General features: G+C 36.2%; 1 long non-coding RNA gene and 2 other non-coding genes across 3 annotated transcripts in view; 2 read left to right on the forward strand and 1 right to left on the reverse strand.

Moving 5' to 3' along the window:
- Positions 1-23,320, forward strand: part of LOC135083501 (uncharacterized) — a 236,378-nt gene that overhangs the window by 179,461 nt on the left and 33,597 nt on the right. The gene's annotated exons all lie outside the window — the stretch shown is intronic.
- Positions 14,300-14,371, forward strand: Trnag-ucc (transfer RNA glycine (anticodon UCC)). The gene has a single exon. It is a non-coding gene; the product is annotated as a tRNA-Gly (tRNA).
- Positions 18,170-18,241, reverse strand: Trnal-cag (transfer RNA leucine (anticodon CAG)). The gene has a single exon. It is a non-coding gene; the product is annotated as a tRNA-Leu (tRNA).

The following is a 23,320-nucleotide window of genomic DNA, read 5'->3' on the forward strand; positions in this document are numbered from 1 at the left end:
CACAAAATAAACACCGACCGTAAGTACTGGCAGTGGCACAGACATTTATAAAAATCAGGTATTCAAAACACATACATATTTAACTTTTTAGTGCCGCTTTATTTAGAAGACTCTATGCTAGCTCTGTCCGCCAACTCGTTCCAGCCATTAGTACCTAATACCATTAAGTACTACTTATTCTGTTATAATACTAGACTTTATCGCGAGAGCTTTCCTAAGAGCCTATTTAGCGATACTAAGGGCCTGCGCAAACGTAGACACTTTTGTGTATTAATTACTTGTTCATGATGAATTTTTTATCTTTAGGCGATTATCACACTGCGCCGCGCTCCGCCGCGGTACGCGGGACGACAGATTTAATCATTGTATGCAAGTACCTCAGTTTGTATAGGAAACACGCGCGGCACAACACGCACACTGACAACGCGTCTGCGCGCGGGATTTTTTTATATGAAATCACGCGGACCGCGGCGGAGCGCGGCGCAGTGTGATAATCGCCTTACTTCGACAGAGAAGATTAAGTTTGAATAATTTATTTACATCTCTTTTTTGAGAAATTGATTAAATGACGTGATACAAGTTACAACTCTAGTGCTTTCAAATTCTCTATGCAGTGGAGACTATGACGTCTACTCCTAAACTAAAGCTTCCCTAAGGATTTTCACAACGACCGATCATCTCTTCCCGTATCCAGGTGCTTCCCGCAACCTTCACCAGATGGTCTGTCCACCTAGTGGGAAGACTGATGATCTTCTTCTTCTTGTCGTGTCCACAACAAACCTACACAGCGTCGGCCCAAAACTTCGCCACAAGAATAGCATTGTCAGTAGCATTCATTAAATCTTCCTGCATGCAGGAAGACTGATGATAAATGCTGTAATAGACACTGTTGTGTCCTGTTGCTTCCATTTGACACCACACAACGAGTTACACCTGTATTCACAAACGATGCTTGCATAAGTGAAGCAGCAACTCTATGCGAAGTCAAACGCACAGCGTTGAATAGAGCTTTGTGATTGGTTCGTGTGTGTCACTCCGCCTCTCAAGTATTGTCTATGGATAGGTTTTTGGGACCCTGTGCGTCCACGCGCACTGTGAGACCTCATAGTTTTTAAATACGGTTGTTAGTTTCCTATGATAGTGTGTCGTGTCGGTAACAAAGTTTCTACGTTTGCGCATCCCCTAGAGCGAGTTTTCAATATAAATTCTAAAAATACAGTTTAACATTGTTCCTCAGACGTGGGCTGTCTAATTGAACGATAAAATCTCCTTTAACTTGCCTAATAAAAGTAATATTATCGTAAATAAGGCCTGGCTGGTATTGAGTGATGTTAAAGCATACAAGAATAACGAATAATAGTCCAGTAGAATTAAACACAAAAATTGATTAAATCGGAAATATTTCCTACAAAAGATTTTTTTGCTTTAATGGCTTCATTGGTTGCCCATTAAGACTCTCCTAAGTTTTCGACTTCGACGGAGTTGTGCTTAAGTGGTGGGGGCCCCCGAAAGGGGCGCTTTTTCGGTTTTCCGGTTATACCGCATAAAGGACTTACCCTATCGAAAAGTGGTCTTCATGACGGTTAAAGGGCACTTAATCCTGCATTGAATAAGACCAAATTCATATGTTTTGGACAAACCGTTCTCGCGCTAAAGTTCGGCAAAGTAGAAAATATACGTATAATTAATGACCCTCTCCATGTCCAATGGCTTGTTACCCACATGCTTCCAAGCCTTGTAAAGGGTCGCCTTAACCAGTGTAACCCTAACAAGGCTCACGAGTTTGATTCGCTTATCCTTGTTCGTCCCAGCCGTTCCTTAACTGCGGTTGCTGCACCTCTTCCTGGCACTCTCCTGAACGACTCTGTGTTACCTAATGTGGCTGCCCCTCTTCCTTGTACCCTCCTGTACGATTTCATTGCTTAGTCATATGCCTGGTCCAAGGTTCGACGCCACAAAATCAACTTCGTACGAGTGAAAATAGTTTAAATACTATTTCCCGTGCTTGCAACATTTTTCTTTACTGCTTCGCCTCTATTAGTCGTAGAGTGATTGTATATATCCTATAGCCTTCCTCAATGTATGAGCTATTCAACACAAAAATAATGATTTCAATCAAACTAGTAATTCTTAAGATTAGCGCGTTCAAACAAACATACAAAAAACTCTTCAGCGTTTTAATATGAACTTGTTGTTGTTGATTTTTGGCGTCGAACCTTAGACCAGGCATACGGCTAGGCAACGTAGTCATGCAGGAGGATACAAGGAAGAGGGGCAGCCACAGTAGGTAACACAGAGTCGTTCAGGTGAGTGCCAGGAAGAGGTGCAGCAACCGCAGTTAAGGAACGGCTGGGACGAACAAGGATAGGCGCATCAAGCTCGTAAGCCTTGATAGGGTTACACTGGTTGAGGTGGCCCTTTTCAAGACTTGGAAGCCTGTGGGTAACAAACCATTGGACATGGAGAGGGTCATTAATTATACGTATATTTTCTACTTTGCCGAACTTTAGCGCGAGAACGGTTTGTCCAAAACATATGAATTTGGTCTTATTCAATGCAGGATTAAGTGCCCTTCAACCGTCATGAAGACCACTTTTTGATAGGGTAAGTCCTTTACGCGGTATAACCGGAAAACCGAAAAATGCCCCTTTCGGGGGCCCCCACCACTTAAGCACAACTCCGTCGAAGTCGAAAACTTAGGAGAGTCTTAATGGGCAACCAATGAAGCCATTAAAACAATAAAATCTTTTGTAGGAATTATTTCCGATTTAAAAGCTAATTCTACTGGACTATAATTATTATTTATTTTACTCGCGTCGTCACTACACATAAATCAAAATTGCTTGTCTGTCCCCTTAGATCTTCCAACGCAACGGATTTTGATGCGGTTTTTTTAATAGATAGAGTGATTCAAGAGGAAGGTTTATACTCGTATGTAGGTACTTATACTTAGCACGCGTGAAAAGCCGGGGCAATTTGCTAGTTTTCAATAAATGATAGGCTTTTTTATATTATTTTATTTATTTTAGAATTAAATGGCGGCGCATGATTGGGAAAGCCGACCCCGTGTAATGGGATAAAGCTATGAAGAAGAAGAGGAAGATAGCCTATAAATTATTTAAATGCATAATGCTATAACATTGTCAATTTCATTCAAAATCCATCCAGTAGTTTTTACGTAAAGTAGTAACAACATCCTCCAGCTCAATACTCCGACGATATTTTTGACTTTTCACTCGAGAACAACTTCTATTTATCTATCCATTTATATTCTCGACTCTACCTGTTTGTATGCTTTTACCGTATGTTGTTTTGAACATAAAACGCGATGTTAACATTCAAGCACCATTCTTACTGCTTCTAAATCATCATAACACAATAGAAAACAGTAAGCTCACTTTCTACCTACCGCACACATCACACATCTATAATATCTAAAGTTCGTCTAATATCTTCATTATAAAAGCGAAGGGTCACTGATTGACTGACTGGCTCACTCACTCCTCACGAAATCTCAGAAACTACAAGTGCTAGGAGTCTCAAATTATGCATGGGGATTCCTTTTAGAACGAAGGGGCTCACTAAGACGGGATTTTGAAAAATTCAACCCCTAAGGGGATAAAACGGGATCCACACGTACGAAGTCGCGGGCGGCCGCTAGTTACTAAATACTACAACTAGACAACTACTACATAGTACAACTAGAAGTTTTGTTAGAGAACCCTCTAACTTACCAGAAGCAAATGGAGAATTTGACCTTCACTCCCCACGAAGTAAACAAAAAGGGACCCTTTACGACATTTTTAGTATTTTACCAAACCGGTACCGTATCTACCAGTTACCTACTGTTAATTTAATGGTTTCTACCTTAAGGCAGTGACCTGAATGATTTTTTTTATTTATAAAGCTTGTACATATTTTAATTTTTACTCTTATTTTTTTTAATTTAGGTTTAGTTAAGTAGTTTTTTGTAAATTTTTATTTGTATATTATTTATTTTTAACAATAAATTCGTAACTTTTTGCCTAAAAACAAAATAATGGCGGCCAATTAGCGGCAAACAAAAAGCAGAATGAAGCGGATTGCAACAAGCGCCAAGCACGCTTTGATATAAAGCGTGAATTTATTAAATCTATTAAAACTTCTACATTTACAAGTTTTATTGACATAGTCGTAAAAGAACCATTTAGGGCAAATTACATAATTTAGTTACACCAATTCTGTGGTTTCGGCGAAATTGTATTAGAAACCGACAAAAGGTGTAAATAAGTTATCTCGAAATAGAAATAGATCAGCTCTTAGAATATTTCCTTTGATGGACCGACGACCTAAAGAAAATAGGTCCAGGAACTTTGCAATCTGGCAGCAGCTAAATGAAAATATCTTTTTTTTATCAAACGATCGTGCTTTTTTGCGGTTTTTTTAATGCAGAACAAGGCAGGTATTTGACTGCGCACCTGATGTTAAGTGAGATGCAGTCTAGGGTGGTACGTAGGTAAATACCTGCCCTGTAAATGCCTATTGCCCCTCGCCTTGAAAAGGCCTGGATTAAAGTGTTCGGGAAAGACAGCACCAGGACCAGGCAGCGAAGGCAGAAAAAAACGTGAAGCAATGAATTGTAACCGGCTGATGATGATTTGATAATAATATAAATACGTTAGTCTAATTACTTTACCGACGACCTCATAAAGGTAGCGGGAAGGCGCTGTTTGCAGGCCGCCACCTACCGGCCATTGTGGAAATCATTAGGGGAGGTCTGTGTTCAGCAGTGGACGTCCTGTGGCGGAAATGATGATGATGATGATTTAGCTTTTTATACATATTCATTTAACAGAATGTTGATACTGAGTCTACTGCAAGGAGCTCCATTGTTAAGACAAACTTAAAGGATTAACCTTTAAACCGATTTAAGCTGATAAAAAATATACAGATCTCCTTACGGATTATCTTTAAGCCCTTAAACGTAAGTTTATTTAATAAAGACTTAGGATTTTCTGACATAATTGACGTTTTTGGCATAATTAAGTTTATATTAATAAAATCTTGTTAATTTTCTACACTAATATTGTTATTCCCGTCGACCGCTGGACTTATAATATTGTGGTGAAGAGGAGTTGATCCTAACACAAACAATTAGCTTACTTTGAAGAGAAAACAAAAAATGGTACCAGCCTAGATACCTACCTACGCTTAAAAATGCTGAATATCCGAGTAATTTTGTATGCGAGTGAGTCAAACACGGATGACAGACGATTTCTTAAAAATTTGCTATGTCCACTAGTAGTGGACGTCCTATGGCTGAAGTGATGATGATGACGATGAAATTTACCCATTTTCAGGACAATAATGTGGACAATGCCAATCACTATCAGTCAAGTAATTGTCAGACTCTATATCAAAGGTAAAAGTATGACAAAACAGCTGTCAAGAATCAAAATGGCACTGGATATAAATATTTACTGATACGTTTCAATTAATTAAATATGATAAAGAAATGACAATAAAAGTAACGCAGTCCATTAATTATCATCAATAAAATCAAAAGGAACAAATTAATTAAGTAACATCTAGGAAATATCAACAGTATCTGGGGGCACGGCAGTGCCCCCACCAAGTCGAGCAAAAAAGCGGCACGGCCGTACCATCCTTTTCTCGAAGCAATTCAGGCCATTTTCGACCGCCTGTAACTTCGTTGTGGATAAAACTAGAAGGCTGAATTTTCATTAGCTATGCAGGCATTGTAAAGACACGGTATATTTAAAATTTCATTCAATTTGAACCAGTAGTTTAAGAATTATAACGGGTCAAAGTTACTTAATTTTGTCACTCACTGACTGACTCACTGACTCACCGATCATCAAAACTCTAAGGCACTTCTAGCAGACCTAGAAGCTTCAAATTTGGAATATAAGTAGTGTTTGGTGTACGAATCAAGGAAAAACTAAAATATTTGGGGGCACGGTAGTGCAACCGCCAAGTCGAGTAAAATTTTTCAATTTCGGTCCAGTTTTCTAGATACATAACTGCTGTCTACAAAATACAAAAAGAAATGATATTTGGGGGCACGGTAGTGCAACCGCCAAGTCGAGTAAAATTTTTCAATTTCGGTCCAGTTTTCTAGATACATAACTGCTGTCTACAAAATACAAAAAGAAATGAGATCCCATCAAAAACAATACTTGTCAAAAAAACCAAGTCTCGCAACTCAGTTGTTCTACGGTAAAAAGTTGTGAGATCCATGTAATACCAAGTCCAGGCCAGGAAATCTTTAATTAACGTTTTACATAAATATATTGACTTGGCCATCGCATGAAAACACGTGTAAATTAAATTATTTAGTGCGATGGCCAAGTCAATAATTTATGTAAAACGTTAATTAAAGATTTCCTGGCCTGGACTTGGTATTACATGGATCTCACAACTTTTTACCGTAGAACAACTGAGTTGCGAGACTTGGTTTTTTTGACAAGTATTGTTTTTGATGGGATTGTTTTATTAATATAAGTTTTCGAAAAAAAATAGCAATCTAAGCTACCTTCATTAACTTTTATTGTTTCTTTATTACGTTACATGCGGCAGTTATTATTGACAAGTTTATTTTGAAAAAGAAAAACATACGTTTTATAGTATACTGTCTGCCCGCGGCTTCGCCCGCGTGGAATTTTGTCTGTAACAGAAAAAGATAATCGCGCGCGTCCTTATTTCAAAAACCGGGATAAAAAACTATCCTATTTCTCTTCCCGGGACTCAAACTATCTCTATGCCAAACATGAAAATCGCTTCAGTGGTTTAAGCGTGAAAGCGTGCCAGACAGACAGACAGAGTTCTTCATTCATTCTTCTTCTTTTCGTGTCGACAACAAACCTACACAGTGTCAGCCCAAAACTCCGCCACAAGAGTGGCGTTGTCAGTAGCACTCATCAAATCCTCCTGAGTGCAGTTGCTTGCTTTCGCATTTATAATATTAGTATAGAAGAGGGGTGGAGTTTCGTAAAATACGCTCTTAGCGGATGACCCTATAAGGAACCTGCCTGCCTTTCAAGTTTGTAGGTGTTACAGTTTCTGAGATTTCTTGATTAATCCGTGAGTGGTATCATCATCATTTCAGCCATAGGACGTCCACTGCTGAACATAGGCCTCCCCCAATGCTTTCCACGTTGATCGATTGGTAGCCTGCGTATTGTGAGTGGTATTTCGCTATTAAAATATTCATCACTTGAAAAAAAATACAAGTTCTGTAGAACACGTAAGACTTTTTCGTTTCCTATCTTTTGTTAACTTTTACTTTTTACTAGTAATAAAATTAATATGTTACACAGTAGAAATGCTTATTATGAAAGAAGAAGTTGTAATAATATTTCCTATACTCTTACATATTAAACGAGTAACACATAAAAGTGAAGAATAAACGAACAGTTTAATCGTGAAATATGTTTCATTAACTGTGGTCTATGACTACAGGTTTTGGTTAACTTAAAATACAGTGGTTAGGCTAAAATTCTAAATTATTATTGCTAGCATATTCAGTATTAACCGACTTAAAAATGAGGAGTTATTCTTACTCAGTATAAGAAATAGAAAAAAGCAGTGTGGTACTATGTTTCTTACACAACTTCAAAAAATTAGGTTTATTTGACCAATGAATGACGTCCATTTAACGGGACTATTCCCACCTCTCGTTCCCACCACTGCAACTCCTGTGTAGCCAGGATCTACAGCTTGACCACCACAAAAACCCAACCAATGAAGGTCAATTTTGTCCCGGGGGAAAGTTAAACTGTCATTGGACCCGCAACGACATTAATCAGAAGAACATAGGAGGAGTTCGAAATTAAGGTTCTAAATGACGTCCATTGCTGCCTTTTGTATGTTTATTACCTCATAACTCCGTCATTTATGATGGAAGAATAATTATGATTATGGGCCATTTAAATGGTATCCAAATCGGTTCAATAGTTTACTCTTTTAATTACAAAAATACAGATTATCTGGCAGAGAATGGCCAATAACATTAAGTTCGCCTTATGGTACATATGCCATTAAAGCTTAAATAAATAAATCTGATATTAGGGTTATAAAAAAAGAAAAACATACAAAAAAAATAGTTCAAACTCCCTCCTTTTTTGAAGTCGGTCAAAAATCGTCCCAGAGTTGTGATTGCGCTGCTTACAGTCTTACCCAACAAGCTAGTTAAATTCTTAACTATTCAGTTAACTCATTATACAAAATTATGCCCGTATTTAAATAATATATTCGTACAGGAAAATTGTTTTTCATTGAACACTACGCAACTGGAGTTATACATCCTCTAACGGTTAAATATTGCTGTCAAATGGTTGATTATTTTGACAGCTGCTTGAGCTGTTTCTTTATTTAAATTAATGTTTGAATTACGTAAATACTATGTGCAGAAAAATGTGTTTTAAAATAAAAAAACTTATTTATTTGGTTTTAATAAATTGTGGGCTAAAGCAAACAGGATTGTTAATTTTTTAACCGACTTCAAAAAAAGAGGAGGTTATACATTTAAGTTACTTCGGCTATATGTCTTTTTTATCTGTAAGTCTTTGATCGACTAATAAGGCCCGGTTTTTTGAATCGTAGTTAAATTAACCAATGGTCAAATTTGACAGATGTCAAATGACAAGTGGTTAAATATCAGAAAAAAATGTTTTTCGAACAGTGGTTAGCTTGACTTTTAGTACATTTTTTAACTAATTGTTTACATTTTGTTAATATTTAACCATTAGTAGCAAAATTTAACAATTCGTTATTTTAACTATGAATCAAAAAACTGGGCCTAAGGCCCGATTCGAACAAAATTTTATCCGAAAATAACTCCTGGTATAACTGGCACAATGACAGTTCAGTATGGGAAATAATGTCAAAACTGTCGATTTATTCTGAGATTAATATTTTACTCTTGTTTGGTCGAATCCACCCTAAGTCCAGTTCACCAATCCAACCAATCCAGTTTTGCGGGTTCCTGCATTACTGGACTGGACTGTCGTGTGAACACACAATATAATGTATGTACCTATTTGAAATTATACTTACAAATTCGAACGGATCGTTTTATTGCGGGACACTGCAAACGGAATGGTCATGTCAACGTTAATATGTATTAAAACACGTAGGTATACTTATTACTAAAGGGGATCCTGCAAAAAACGGGTACCTAGTCTCGTAGGAAAAAGCCCAGATATACATCCAGATTAATGCCGGAAAACGCAGCGTGTGACGTCCACCCATAAGGTGGACCGACGACATCATAATAGTAGCAGGAAGGCGCTGGACGCAGGCCGCTACCAACCGGGCAACATGGAAAACATTGGGGGAGGCCTATGTTCAGCAGTGGACGTCCTATGGCTGAGATGATGATGATGATGATGATGACATAGATTAATCATAGTGTAGCTTCGAGTGCTGTCATCTGTAAATTCATCACTACATATTATTATCTTCTGTTTAATTCATCCAAATACCAAATCGTGTTATTTTATAATTAAAAAAGTTGCTAATTCGAGTTTATTATAACCGTTCAGTTAAATATAGGCTAACTAATGATTTATTATTAATTAAATGTTTACATCAGTTTGCTGACGTTTGTCATTTTAAATAAATTATTTAATGTCCTGGAATTCATGTCAAAGAGTTGGGCGTTAATTGTTTTAGTTATTTACTTGTCTGCGGCAAACGTACAAACAGCTTAAGCTTTCTAATAATTACACATTAATAAGTTAAATGATTAGGCTGTACTGAGGTGTGATTGACATTTTAATAAAAAAAAAAAGGGTGGATTCAACCAAGCAAGAGTAAATATTAATCTCAGAATAAATCGTCAGTTTCGACATAATTCCCATACTGAAACTGTCAATGTGCCGGTTATACCAGGAGCTATTCTCGGATAAAAGTTTGGTCGAATAGGGCCTAAGTAAACTTTAATTCTAAATAAAACCATAGATAAAATGCATATTTAATCAAGCGATAACTGTATCTTATCTATGAAATCTTCCGATATCTTCTTTATTATCTTTGATGGTATCTTACTGACTTGTCCTAGTCATAGTGCGGTTATGAAGCGAGATTGCAAATCAAACTTGATACTAATTATAATAATTTAATAAGTGATACTTACGATTAGATTATAAATAAAATTAATTGATACTTTTCACGCAAACAAACCAAATTGATTTGATTTTGATAATCTAGATATTGATAAACTTATACTAGCACAACGAAAGATATAAATACCATATTTTTATATTTTATCCATAGCAAATTTTAACGTTTTACAATATAAACTATGTATGTATTATATTTTATTCTTTTAAAATACACAAAATATGTAGTTAATTACCCATTGCAGAAAGTTTCTTCGTCTCAAAAATAAAACCGACTCAAAAAAATACACCTTCAAAAAAGGAGATGGTTCTCACACCTCCTTTTTTTGAAGTCGGTTAAAAATTGTATGGACCGATTCGTATCAACATAGGGCATCTAGTCCAAGCGACGTGCGTTATGTCACCGCAGCCTTTCCGCCGCCATCTTGGCGTCTCCTAACTGCTCTAAGTTAATTAGGATGATTAGTCACCATGACCAGTCCATGTCAAGCAAAGAGTCAGCGTCCGTGGGAAAGTCAATATTGACCTTTTTTAAATATTGGTTAATGGCGCATTGGTGTTTTCGCAAAAAAAAACCTTTAGTGGGTCCGCACTAACATTAATAATGTAAAACTATAGTTGATAGCATATTATTACCAGTTCCTATTGAATTAGGAGAATTTTCAGAGTGAAATGAGAGGTGGGAGTTATTTTAAAAATACTGCATTTTTTAATAAAATAAGGCCTAAGCATGATTGGAAGATTCGTTTTAAAATTTTTCTATAATTATGAAATCCACGTAAGCGACCTAGACGATGGCAGAAAAAATATTAATTTTGTAATTAGGCTGAAAGTGCTAGATTTAAAAAAAAAACTCTGAAACAAAGAGAAAGTCAGCCTGTACTTAAGTAAGTGTCCAATCGACATAATTATTTATTTGGCACTTATTGTCTGTACAATCTCGAATAGAGATAACATCCATAGCAACTAATAAGTTCAATATTATTAAGATTGAAAATAGTGTCTATTAACCTATGGCTGCCACAGAATACCAGCGTTATACTCTAGGTCCTAAAATAGAGCTTAAAACAAGCTGAGTGGCTGCCATTTTGGTTCAAATTATACAAACTATGTAGGTATACCTAAGCTGGCTATAGTGTCACGCGGACTGTCAGTGCGGATCGCTCCGCACAGCCGATCTGTATGAACTGCTAGGGAGCGGAGCGGTTGCTCCGGACCGCATTACTCTAAAACGCTCCCTAGAAGTTCATACAGATTGGCCGTGCGGAGCGGGTCCGCACCGGACCGTCCGCGTGACACTAAAACCAGCCTGATGTTTAAGTATGAATAAAGATTTTGTCTTAAAAAAAATATTTAAACTTTTAAAAACATTCTCACAATACCAGACACACTGCACTTTATCTTGGACTACTAAGGCAATGTAGATAATCAAGTATAACTCCCATTCTCATGTCAACAGCCGACAAACCATCCTGACATTATCTTTCGTCTACGCCGTAACTGGCGCTATCATATTAAGCTGTCCTTAGTCCTGGACCCTTTCAACATTCCTCCCTTATCAGGATTTGGGATGACATTGGATACTCTTTGATGAACCGGTTTTGACTGTTATTCTTTTGGATTTGTCCCAGTTTTAAGGAACTGTACATAAAACTAATTTATTTATGCAAGTAGGCTTTTATAAAGCACTTTTACACGTCCCAGTGTTAACCCTACCACTGCTTCATGACAATAAATGAGCACAACACATTTCTTGAATTTCTTTTTGTTTGAAAAAAGAATTTGTACAAATTAGTACATTTTATCTCGTTAACTCCTTAGGTAAGTGTAAGTAATAAATTGGAAAAAAAATTATGTTTCATTTAATAAAAAACATGTTACATAAAAGTAGCAAGTAATAAAAAATACTTATATTTTAAAGAAAATACAATCACCTGGATTTAACAAATATTTGAGGCAAATACCAACTCTACTGAAAGCAATTTTACTTAAAACGGTACAATAAACAAAGCCGCTTTTAAACATAATCTTAACACACATTCTCATCAGTTTTTAACAACCTTTTTTTAATTTTTTTTCATGGTCTTAAGTTCAATCTGTTTAAACATAATTTTACTTCTGACCTTTTCTTGTGTTCTTGTTGACTTTTTAACTCTTATTAAAGTAAAAGTTATTATATTATTAATGCACACGCGTGTTAGCGTCAATAATGAGTATCAATGTTAATTAAAAAGTAAAAACATGATCACTTCCAATAATGAAAACTCATGTTTATCATAAAACATGCACTTTTAATTAAAACTAAAAAAAATGTTCACACGTTAACTCTAAGGTCACCTTTGTAATCCTATTAATTTTACCGTAATAAAAAAAACATCCCATCACCGACTCAACAGTTCAGTTACATCACTAACAAACCAATTGACAGCAATAAAACAACAAAGCAGTTGCATATCCCGTTAAAAATAACGTTATTTGTGACAAAAAGTTTGCGTAATAACGGGTTGCAGTCAGGTAACGTTAACGTTAAAGTTTGTTACCCCAATCACCGGTTTCTGTGATGCTAATGGGTAAAAACTTTTTCTTTGGACGCCTGTCAATATAATCGTACTTACTTAATGGCTTTTGTTTGATGTTGCCGACCGGTTTCGTGAGATTAAACAATAACTTTTTGTGAAAACTTATTTGTTTTAGTTTTGGTGATTGCGATGTTGGTTGAAAATAGAGGAGTTAGCATCAACTAAACTCAAATATTTATTAAAAGATTCAAATATTTTTTTCAAAGCTTAAATTGACCAATTTTATTGATTCAGATATTCTTGAGATAATTTCTCGCAGAGAATACCTTATGGCATTAAGTTCTAAATATTATGGTGTAAACTGTAAATAAATAAATAATGTTACCTAAAAGACTAAAAAACCAATAAAAAAAAACATAGGTATCAAAAGTTGTGTCAAAAAAATTGATTGCTTTTTTTTTTCAAATAAAGGGTTCATAAAATAAAAATTAGTATTTTTAAACAACTCCTTCCTGTGAAATTCGATAAAAATACCATTAACTTTGACCCTTTTTTGCGACTTTCTTCGAAACTTTAAATTTTATCAACCCCTTAATTTCTTACTTCCGCGCATCTGTCTTAGGAACCCTAAACTTCTCACACGAACCGCTCATACGGAACCTCACTTCCTTAAGATCTAAATTATTATTTAGAGCATTCGAGGGTTAACATTTACAAACAAATTTATGCTTTATTACTGAAGTCATAGAGTTCATTATCCTGTAACAAGTTTTGTGTAACCATTGCATTTTCCGATTTCACACGCTTATTCAAATATGAACCGTATGAAATTTGAAATAAAGTATAAATTGAGTTGTAAAGCAAACCAAAACAGACCTAATTATTTCACCTGTGTTTGTAATTAATTAAATACAGCAAAGTTTACAGTGTGTCTGGATGTCTGTTGTCGCCTAGTTCACAAAAGTAGGTGATGTGTACAAAGTTCTGAATCGCAAATGTTATGTTATTGTACTGCTTATCAAGCAAATAAATCGATTTTGATTTGATTTTGATTTAATTTGATTGTTTATTTATTGACTACTAGAAGCGTGAGGCACATGTGGGACGAAATTAGGTAGGTTTATCTAATATTCTTTGCAAAAGAGAATAATTTAAGATTTATGTACTTATAAGTTTGCTTACTTTTTTGGAGCAGGCCTAACCCTCGGCTTTTGAATTGAGGTTTTTATGGTCTAAAATTATGGTCATTCACTAGTCGCTTTTAATTTTAAACTCGATAAATCACTATTTTTAATTAGGATTATTTTAATGTTAATTGTTAAAAATTGAATCCTCAATCAAATTACAATAACTATGGATAGAATAATCTCAGCTCAAATACCTATAAAATGAGGAAATCAAATATTGCGTTTCGCCAAAATATCAAGCAATTGCGAGAAATAACAAGCAAATTTGTAAACATTATCTACAATAAGTATTCTAATCAATTCAACACGCTCCAACAAAAACGCGCATCATTTGCAATACTAATAAAAAAGGTACAAATAAAACTGTAGTAGGAAAGTGGAACGAACTCATGACGTCACTCCAGTCACGCCGCACCGGCTGATGTGAACAAGTGGTAAGTGGTTACGTATTTCACCGCTTCACTTACCGGCGTTGGTGGTGTAATGGTCAGCATAGTTGCCTTCCAAGCAGTTGATCCGGGTTCGATTCCCGGCCAACGCACGCGTTTTTGCTATTTTATTTCAAAAAGTAATTTAGTTTTACATTTTTATTGTAAATTGCTTGTTTACAAAAACTATTTTTCCGTGCCAACTTCTAATAAAATTAAATGCTAAGTTAATTAAGTTTTATATAAAAACTGTAATAGACTTTATTAACATTAATTGAGTTATTATAACTGTCATAAAACTAGAGTTCATTATTTTATAAGTTATCAACAAAAGTTAAGTACTGAACAAAATTAGCTAAAGCATATTTTTTGTTGAAATCGTAGAAAATGATCGTATGAAATTTAATAAAGAACATCTGCATATACTCAAATTACTTGTAGACGTTGTGGGAAATAGTAGAATGCAATATAGGTATAAAACTCAGAATACTTACCTAACACTAGATAGGTATCTATCAAACTTTAAAAATTTTACTTAGGGTGGATTCGACCAAACAACCGTAATCGGGCTTTAACCTGTTAAAAATTTACTATCAGAATTTGACAGCTAACTACAGGTTTAAATCCTTTTAGAGGTAAATATAATAATGTAAGTAATCTTCATCTTAATTAAAATTCTTGGCTAAAAGAAAATTGTGCTTGTGTAATTAATAACAAAAACATATTACGTTAAACCAATCTGGAAACTAATCCACGTAAACTCTTCAATCAATCCAGCTTCAATCTCTGTAAGTGATATGTCAATTATAATTGACAACTCATACGTCAGATCAAACGTCGTTCGTGTTTGAAATTGTGAACGATTCAATTTTGTCATTATTTTAGAACGTAACGCTTACAACATACAAAATAATTAGTTTTATGATCAATAACATTGTAGATTGATTTAACTAAAAACATTTAAAAATAGCTTTTTTTCTCTGAACAATTTTTGAAAGGCTTAGATGTGTAAATGAAACCAAATGGAACTAAATACCTACTATAAATAGAGAGTATAATTAATGAATTTTTAAAAATCTTTATTGCACAAGAAAATTGCGATACAAAAGGCGAACTTAATGTCTTAATGTCGTGTCGCATTCTCTACCAGTTAACCTTATTTTAACACTGCTTATACGCCTTCTTCAGGAAACTTCTTCGTTGTTAATTTCTTCTTTTACTTCTCCAGAGATCACGATTCAATTCACGTAATATTATTATGTCAATTAAATCTAAAACCAATGCTGACCACTGTCGTCTGTCATAGCGAGGTTTTCATTTGTAATTATTGTTTTTATTAAAAATTCGTAGACTAATTTTATCTAATGTTCAATTAATAAAAACAATTTTCACGGTTTGTTTTTGTCAACATACTTGTTTACACCCTGTATGTGTTTACTAGTTTTTATTTTCAAATTTCATTTACCTACAGAAATGTTAATAGTAGTTCATTAAGAAGTTATTCATTAGAGAATACTACGAGAAGCTACATAGCATGAAAATATTTTTATCTTACAAAATATGACGGCATTTAAAAGAGCTGTTTACAGAAAATTGTAATATTAGTTAGTTGGAAAATATGAAAAAAAAACTTGTATCTAACAAACTGAAATAAAGTGACAGAATCATCGCTATTCGTATCGGTAGTAATAAATGAACTAAGTAATAAATATATTATTTAATTATTACAGTTCAATAATAATATCTAAAGGAATTTCATATTGTTACGCAATGGACGTAAATTTTTAGAACCCAATTCAATAGCAATAATTCAATTTATTGATTTGACAATGAATAGCGAACCGCCTCATGATTCATTCATTAAATGCATTTCATTGAACACATTACTGTGTCAGAACGTAGCAGAACGGCAGTAGTTCCATCATAAAATGTTTAGTGGGAAAACCGCTTTGCACTGGGGGGAAGTCGAACCTTAAAACTTTTTTTTATGCATAAAAAGGCAGGTATTTGACCGCAATCGCACCTGGTGTTAAGTGAGATGCAGTCTAGAATGGTACATAATATATGCCCTGTAAGTGACTATTCACTCGCGCCTTGAAAAGGCCCGGATTATACTTAGTCAGGAATAGGGTTCAGGAAAGACCTTCCGGCCCGTGGTCACCACTCAGAACTTTTCTGACTCAGCGGCCATCAGCACTACGAGCTATGTGCCCCGATCACTGCCTTGATTTTAGCAATGGTACCAAGGTTATTTTATTTCTGTAGAATTTCGCAAAATTGCTAAAATGAACTTGATTTCAGCAATTATTATTCAGCGGGCTATATTTCGGTAACTTATTTGTTCCTCATTAAAGGATTTCCACAAAGACCGGTCCTGCGCCGCCCGCATCCAGGCACCTCCCGCGACCTTCACCAGATCGTCAGTCCACCTAGTGATACTCGCTTCATGAGCAAATCGAATGAAGTCTAATTTGAAAGAAAAAAGTCTGGTGCCAATTATATTTTAAAAAATACTGAGACTGTACAACGAAACTAGTGCTGTCAAGCGATGACGTAACTTGTCTTATTTTGTTCTAATCACCGTATTTTACTTATAAATGTAATTTACATGATTTATAAGTTCTCTAATGATGATGAAGTAGCATATTATTAGAATAATATTAGCTGTCTATGAAATAGACAACACAAGACACAAGAGCCTAACTGATTTTTGATTTCATCATCATCATCATTTCAGCCATAGGACGTCCACTGCTGAACATAGGCCTCCCCCACTGCTTTCCATGCTGCCTGGATGGTGTAATTTTTGATTTACCTAGTACAAATCACAATCATATTAAACATTGCTTGACATAATTAAATAGCAAGTTAATAGCGTTAAGAATATTCTACTGTTTACAACTCTCTTATGCAGTTCTAACCCTTAAACGACTTAGCTTCATAAAACGTTCGTTTGTTTTTCGACCTCAACACCAGTCAGTACGGTTCAAAATCCTTTGGCAACTGTATTGCCCTACAGAGGCCATACAAGGGCGCCCAGTGCATATCAATAAAGATCGTAAACAGCTGTAGTGGTGGAAAGCCCCGCTCATTCATACTTCTTTGAGAATTGGGAGTCGTTTAGAGTTAAAATCTGAGTAAGTAATCGCTCGTGGGACGTCCACTCACAAGGTGGACCGACAACATCATAAAGGTAGCAGGAAGGCGCTGGACGCAGGCCGCTACCAACCAGGCAGCATGGAAAGCATTGGGGGAGGCCTATGTTCAGCAGTGGACGTCCTATGGCTGAGATGATGATGATGATGATGATGATGAAGTAATCGCTCATTTTGGCGAACGCTGTGACGTCATATTACATGACTTCTAGAAAGCCATTGCTTGAGGATTGGGAGTCGTTTAGTTAAGATGTGAGTAATTGCTCATTTTGGCAAAAGGTATGACGTCATACTAATTAACAGCCTAAACAGGCACAAATAAATACTCGTTACGTTACACATACAAGTAAACTGTAAAATTGAAACGGCAAAGTTTAGGCGGTCTTATCGATAGGAAGTAATCTCATCCAGACACAGTAGGAGAGGAGAGGACAGTTGAAAACTGAAAAATTAAAGAAATATCTGGATGCAGACAGCGCAGGACCGGTCGTTATGGAAATCCTTTTTTTTTATCCACAACGAGGAAGCTCTTGGCCTGTATCTCACCTGATGGTAAGTGATGATCAGGCCGAAGGTGGAAGCGAGCTTCACCCGGAATCCTCAACCACGGAGGAACTGGCTATCTTACCTCTAACTGCCGGAACACAACAGTGCTGTTAACATTGTTGTTATGGCAACAGACTTCGGTAAGATGGTGGTAGCTAGCCAGGCGGACTTAGAACAAGCCCAACACCAACCAAACCGAACAGAAAAATCTGCCCCCACTGGGAATCGAACCCGGGACCTCTGCGTCTGAAGCAGGTAGTCTTACCACTAGACCACAGAGGCGGTTATTGCCTTGGCCTTGGGGGCTTTGTCCAGCAGTAGATGTCATTTGACTTAATCGAACCAAAGTAATATCTAATTAAAATGACAAAAGGCAAGTCTTTCTGACAACTCTCGTTCCCACCGCTGCAACTCCTGTGTAACCAGGATCTACAGCTTAACTCAACCAGTGGAGATCATTACACAAAACTATGTCCTATTTGGGAGTTAAACCTAAGACCTCTTAAGGTAGTCTAACTCATTTAACAAACACATATCAGTATGCAAATCATGTATTGTTTCCGACTCGTTTCCTGTAACTTTTGACCCGTTTTTTATTTGCTATGACAAATTTTCTCAAAAGTAGCCACAGCACATCACACTGCTGTAGCAAAATGAAACTTATCACAATCACATAAGAGCCCACGATGTGCTTGTCTGTACATGGTAACTATGTCCTTGATCCTGTCAGTCATATTTCTATAGAAACCACCTCATAGTAAGTTTTAAGGCATTGCGAAGCGGCAATGACAATGAGGGTCGCGGTGTGCATGTCAAATAGTTTTCTTGAAACGCTATGAATCGTTCCATCATCAAGTTGATGACTATCAATGAGGGTATTGGGCATTATAGACCTCTATAGTCTGGTGGGAATCACCTGTCACAGTCGCAGAGGTCCCGGGTTTGATTCCTAGCAGTGCCAAACATTTACTCGGTTTGAAGAAAGAAACATTTAATGCTATGGACATCACACAAAGATAAAAAAGGTAGATAAAAAAAGACAGAGGTAACACATAAAACATACAATGGAAAAGAAAACGAGCTGACAAGTGCCAACCTGGATGCAGGCCGCCACCAACCGGCCATTGTGGAAATCATTAGGTGAGGCCTATGTTCAGCAGTGGACGTCCTATGGCTGAGGTGATGATAATGATGATGAGTGCCACCCTGTCGCACAGCGATGTCCATCGCAATGGGAACCCACGTTTAGTTGGTTGAATTATACCGTCCGTCTGGCTAGCTAACACCATCTCATCAAATTAACATGTTGTGTTTCGGCAATTCGGTTGGAGGTGAGATAGACAGTTTCTCTGTGGTTAAGGATTCCAGGTGAAGTTTTTCATTATCATTAACTTCCCTTAAGTAAGAACCACACCAAAAGCTTCCTTGTTGTGGTAAAATTAGCTATTAAGGATAAAACTTCTTGGTGGAATATAAAATTTTCAGGTAATTGGAATACTTTTTATGGGGTGCTTTTATTCAAAAATGTCACTTAAACTACCACCTGTCAAAACCTTGGCATTTTTTATAATAACTTAATTTCCATATTCCGAAAAAAGTAAATCTAAACGCCATTATCTTTGCGGTGGTCCACAATTATTAAAAACGCGTTCAAATTTCACGCGTAGCTCTTATTTAAAATCCAAATCAAACGGTCAAGCTGGATATTGTGGGACATAAATTGGTTCCGTATGATTTCCGGCTCCAATACTGAACTCAGACAAACGTCACTTCGATATTACTCAAAGTTTAAACGCCTGTGTATGTATGTGGAGTTAAGTCATGTCATTCATAAATCAATAAAATAAATAAGTAAATAATGTAAAATTTTGGGGTACAACAAATGGTTTCGTATGTTTTCCAACTGGATATTGATTGGCGCTACGTTTAACTATACGTTTTTTTCTAGCTTTAAAAAGTTACCTGCCCCCTCCCCCTCTTCCTGCATTATTAACAAAGACAATTCAAAATAAAGGTTTATACAGTTTTTGAAGCCACAGAACCCCAAAACAAAGGTGTTCATTACCCAAATTGGGGGACGCGTGAACAACGCCCTGGGGTTCGAAGAAAGCGCCTGACAGACAGACAGACATGCGTGTGGCCCTTTGCATGACGTCTTATTCAGACCACCGGGAAACCAATTGACTTTGAAATGTTTTTATTGTGAAGCAAATTGAGGAAATGCTACCGGTAAAAAGTGTTTTTGTAGGTGATGGTGGTGTTCATATTACTTTTGTGTGCTTTTGTACTGTTTGGTTGTTTTTCGTAAGAAAAGGTCTGAGACAATGTGGCGAGACAAATTTTGGTTTTTTGATGGACGAAACTCAAAACCAGTGTTCGCGCAGTGCGCTTACAACCTTTTTTCACCCCACGCCGGACGTCACTATCGCCAATGCCTCCAAACAGGAAGTAAAGAACATCACTAGCGGCGTCGTCCGGCCATCTTTACCTTGGGATCGAATCCTCGAGCGCGTAGCTCGTATTTTTCTACATTTTACCATTGTAAACGCAGCACATATGAAGATTAAACTAATCCTTATGTAAAAAAGGACTCTTATTTGAAATCCTGAACATGGATTTTGGCGACCGCGACGAAATGAAGAAATGAACAAGTTATGAACTCCAAGAAAAGATGAACAAGCAACTTGCAAGCAACTTCGGTTTGGGTGCAATGGGATAAAAGGAGACTGCTTCGGAGCCTGCTGAATATTTGGGAGGTCGTTCCAACCGGGAAGTAGCCCTATTCCTTCTATATCCCCTCCTAAACTTTAGTGTACCTACGTTTTGTGTGAATAGCATCTTGTTCATCTTGCTAAGTTTTTGCCTACTATTTTCTGCAAGTCTACTATCATGTCACTGCAAATCTAACTATTTACATAGTCGAAAAACACGTAGCTCGTCGTGGGTTTTCTTTTATTTGCACTACAAGTTCAAGAATAAGTTCAAGCCTATTTTCACCTATTTTTCGCATTTTGAGAAGCATTGCCTATCTTCTAATTTAATTTAAAGCATTGTGTGTACGTTCCTACCTATTTTGCCTGAAAGATTTACTCATTTTCCTTGAAATTTGCTGAAAATAAAATAACCTGTAAATACACGTGCATTGGTAAAAGTCTAATTCTATCGCAATTTTCAGTGGTTTCCTGTGGCTACTGTAATAGAGTAAGCTGCTACAGCCCTGCTGCACGCGGTAGGAGCGCCTGGCACGTGTGATTTCGACTGCATCTGGACCTAGATTCAAAACTGTCCCCGTCCGGAACGGGTTTGACTTGAGTCTAACTAAGGTTTTTTATTTTATTATTTTTGCCTAATTGAAACATTGTTAGAGCCTTTAAAATGTCTGAGGACGAAGCTCAACCCTTGTCTTATGAGGAAAAGACTGAATTAAGTAAGTTAATTAAGCAACGGGGAATTATCAAGGGACTTTTAACTAAATACAGTAGTAACATCGATGAAATACTCAAATCTGAGCCCACAAGTGTGTCTTACAAGAAGTTACAGTTAAAAGTTACTAAAATTCAGGATATGTTATCTAATTTTGATGATATTCAGGGGAAAATTGAGATTTTACATAAAAATATTGAGGAACAAATTATTGAACGGGACACTATTGAGAACTTATTTCAAAATGTTTTAGCTTTGGCTCAAGATTATTTGGAGTCATCTCCTTTTGGTAAAAAGACTTTAGAATCTCAACCTCAGGATAATGCTTCTTTGTACAGTTGTCAGTCAAACCAAAACAATGCTATTAAGTTACCTACAATACAGTTACCAACTTTTGATGGCAATTATTTGCAATGGCTAGAATACAGAGATACTTTTGAGTCATTAATTAATAGTAATGATGACATCCCTGACATAAATAAATTCCACTACTTGCGGTCATCTTTACAGGGAAGTGCTGCGGTAGTGATCAAGTCTATTGTTTTTTGTTCTAAAAATTACAAAATGGCATGGGATATTTTAAATAAAAGATACAACAATACAAATGTGCTGATAAATAATCATCTAAAATCTCTGTTCAGTTTAGAAACTCTTAATAAAGAAACTTAACAATCTTTGCGATTCATTGTAGATCATGTGTCAAAACATTTGAGAGCTCTTGAAAACTTAAATCAGCCTACAAACCAATGGGATACTCTGATTATTTTCATGGTGTCCGGCAAGTTAGACATCAACACGAGTAGAAGGTGGGAGGAATTTAAAAGTAATCTTTCTCACTTGCCTACTTTAGAGGAATTTTATACATTCTTGCGGAATCGTGCTGATGTGCTAGAAACTGCCTACAATAGGTCAGACAAGTGTGATAACAACAGATTTTCTGTCAAGAATAATAATCAAAGGTCAAACTACCAATCTAAAAGTTTAGTTGTTTCAAGTGACAAAAGTTCAAAGTTGTGTGTTATTTGTGAAGATGATCATCGCCTTTATGAGTGTCCAAGGTTCAAAAATATGAGTGTTGGTGAAAGAACAAAATAATGAAGTGTTCAAATACAAACTGTGCAAAAATTGTTTATTGCCAGGTCACAACTCTTTTTTATGTCAGCTCAAGGGTGGTTGTCGCACATGCAAGAGAAAACATAATACACTTTTACACAAAAATTCAAATGTTACAATGTCAAGTCAATCCACAAGTGAACCTACAGTTCACCAGTCATTACCAGTGTCATTATCTGCGGTGTCTATGGGTCAAGTTTTGTTGTGTACTGCCATTGTTGAAGTTATTGTTAATAACAAGACCTACACTGCTCGTGCTTTGCTTGACACTGGTAGCCAATCTTCATTTGTTACCAACGGGTTAATTCAACGAATGGGACTAACTGGAAAACCTAATAATTCAATAAACATTTGTGGTATAAACAATGTGAAATGTGAAGTGAATGAAAGTTATGCGTTAAAAGTGAAATCACTCATTAATTCTTTTGAATTCAATACAAGATTTTTAGTTATTCCTCGCATTACTGGACTATTACCAAACGCCAAGGTTAATATCAATTGACAATTTACAGCTGCCACTCAATATCAAACTCGCTGACCCACAGTTTCATTTACCATCAGAAGTGGACATGCTATTGGGTGCGGATGTTTATTGGCAAATTATTGAGAATAAAGTAATTAAATTAGGTGCTAACAAACCTGTGCTGCAAGATTCAAAGTTAGGATGGCTAGTTGCTGGTCCATTATCTGTATCATCTCCTCCTACTAAAACACAAGTTTATTGCAATTTTACACAAGAGATTCGCGACTCACTAGAAAGGTTTTGGCACATTGATGACCTCCCAACTTCAAAGACTTACTCTTTGGAGGAAAAACTTTGTGAGT

The sequence above is a fragment of the Ostrinia nubilalis genome, chromosome 23 (genome assembly GCF_963855985.1).
Source record: "Ostrinia nubilalis chromosome 23, ilOstNubi1.1, whole genome shotgun sequence".
NCBI classification, from domain to species: Eukaryota; Metazoa; Arthropoda; class Insecta; order Lepidoptera; family Crambidae; genus Ostrinia; species Ostrinia nubilalis.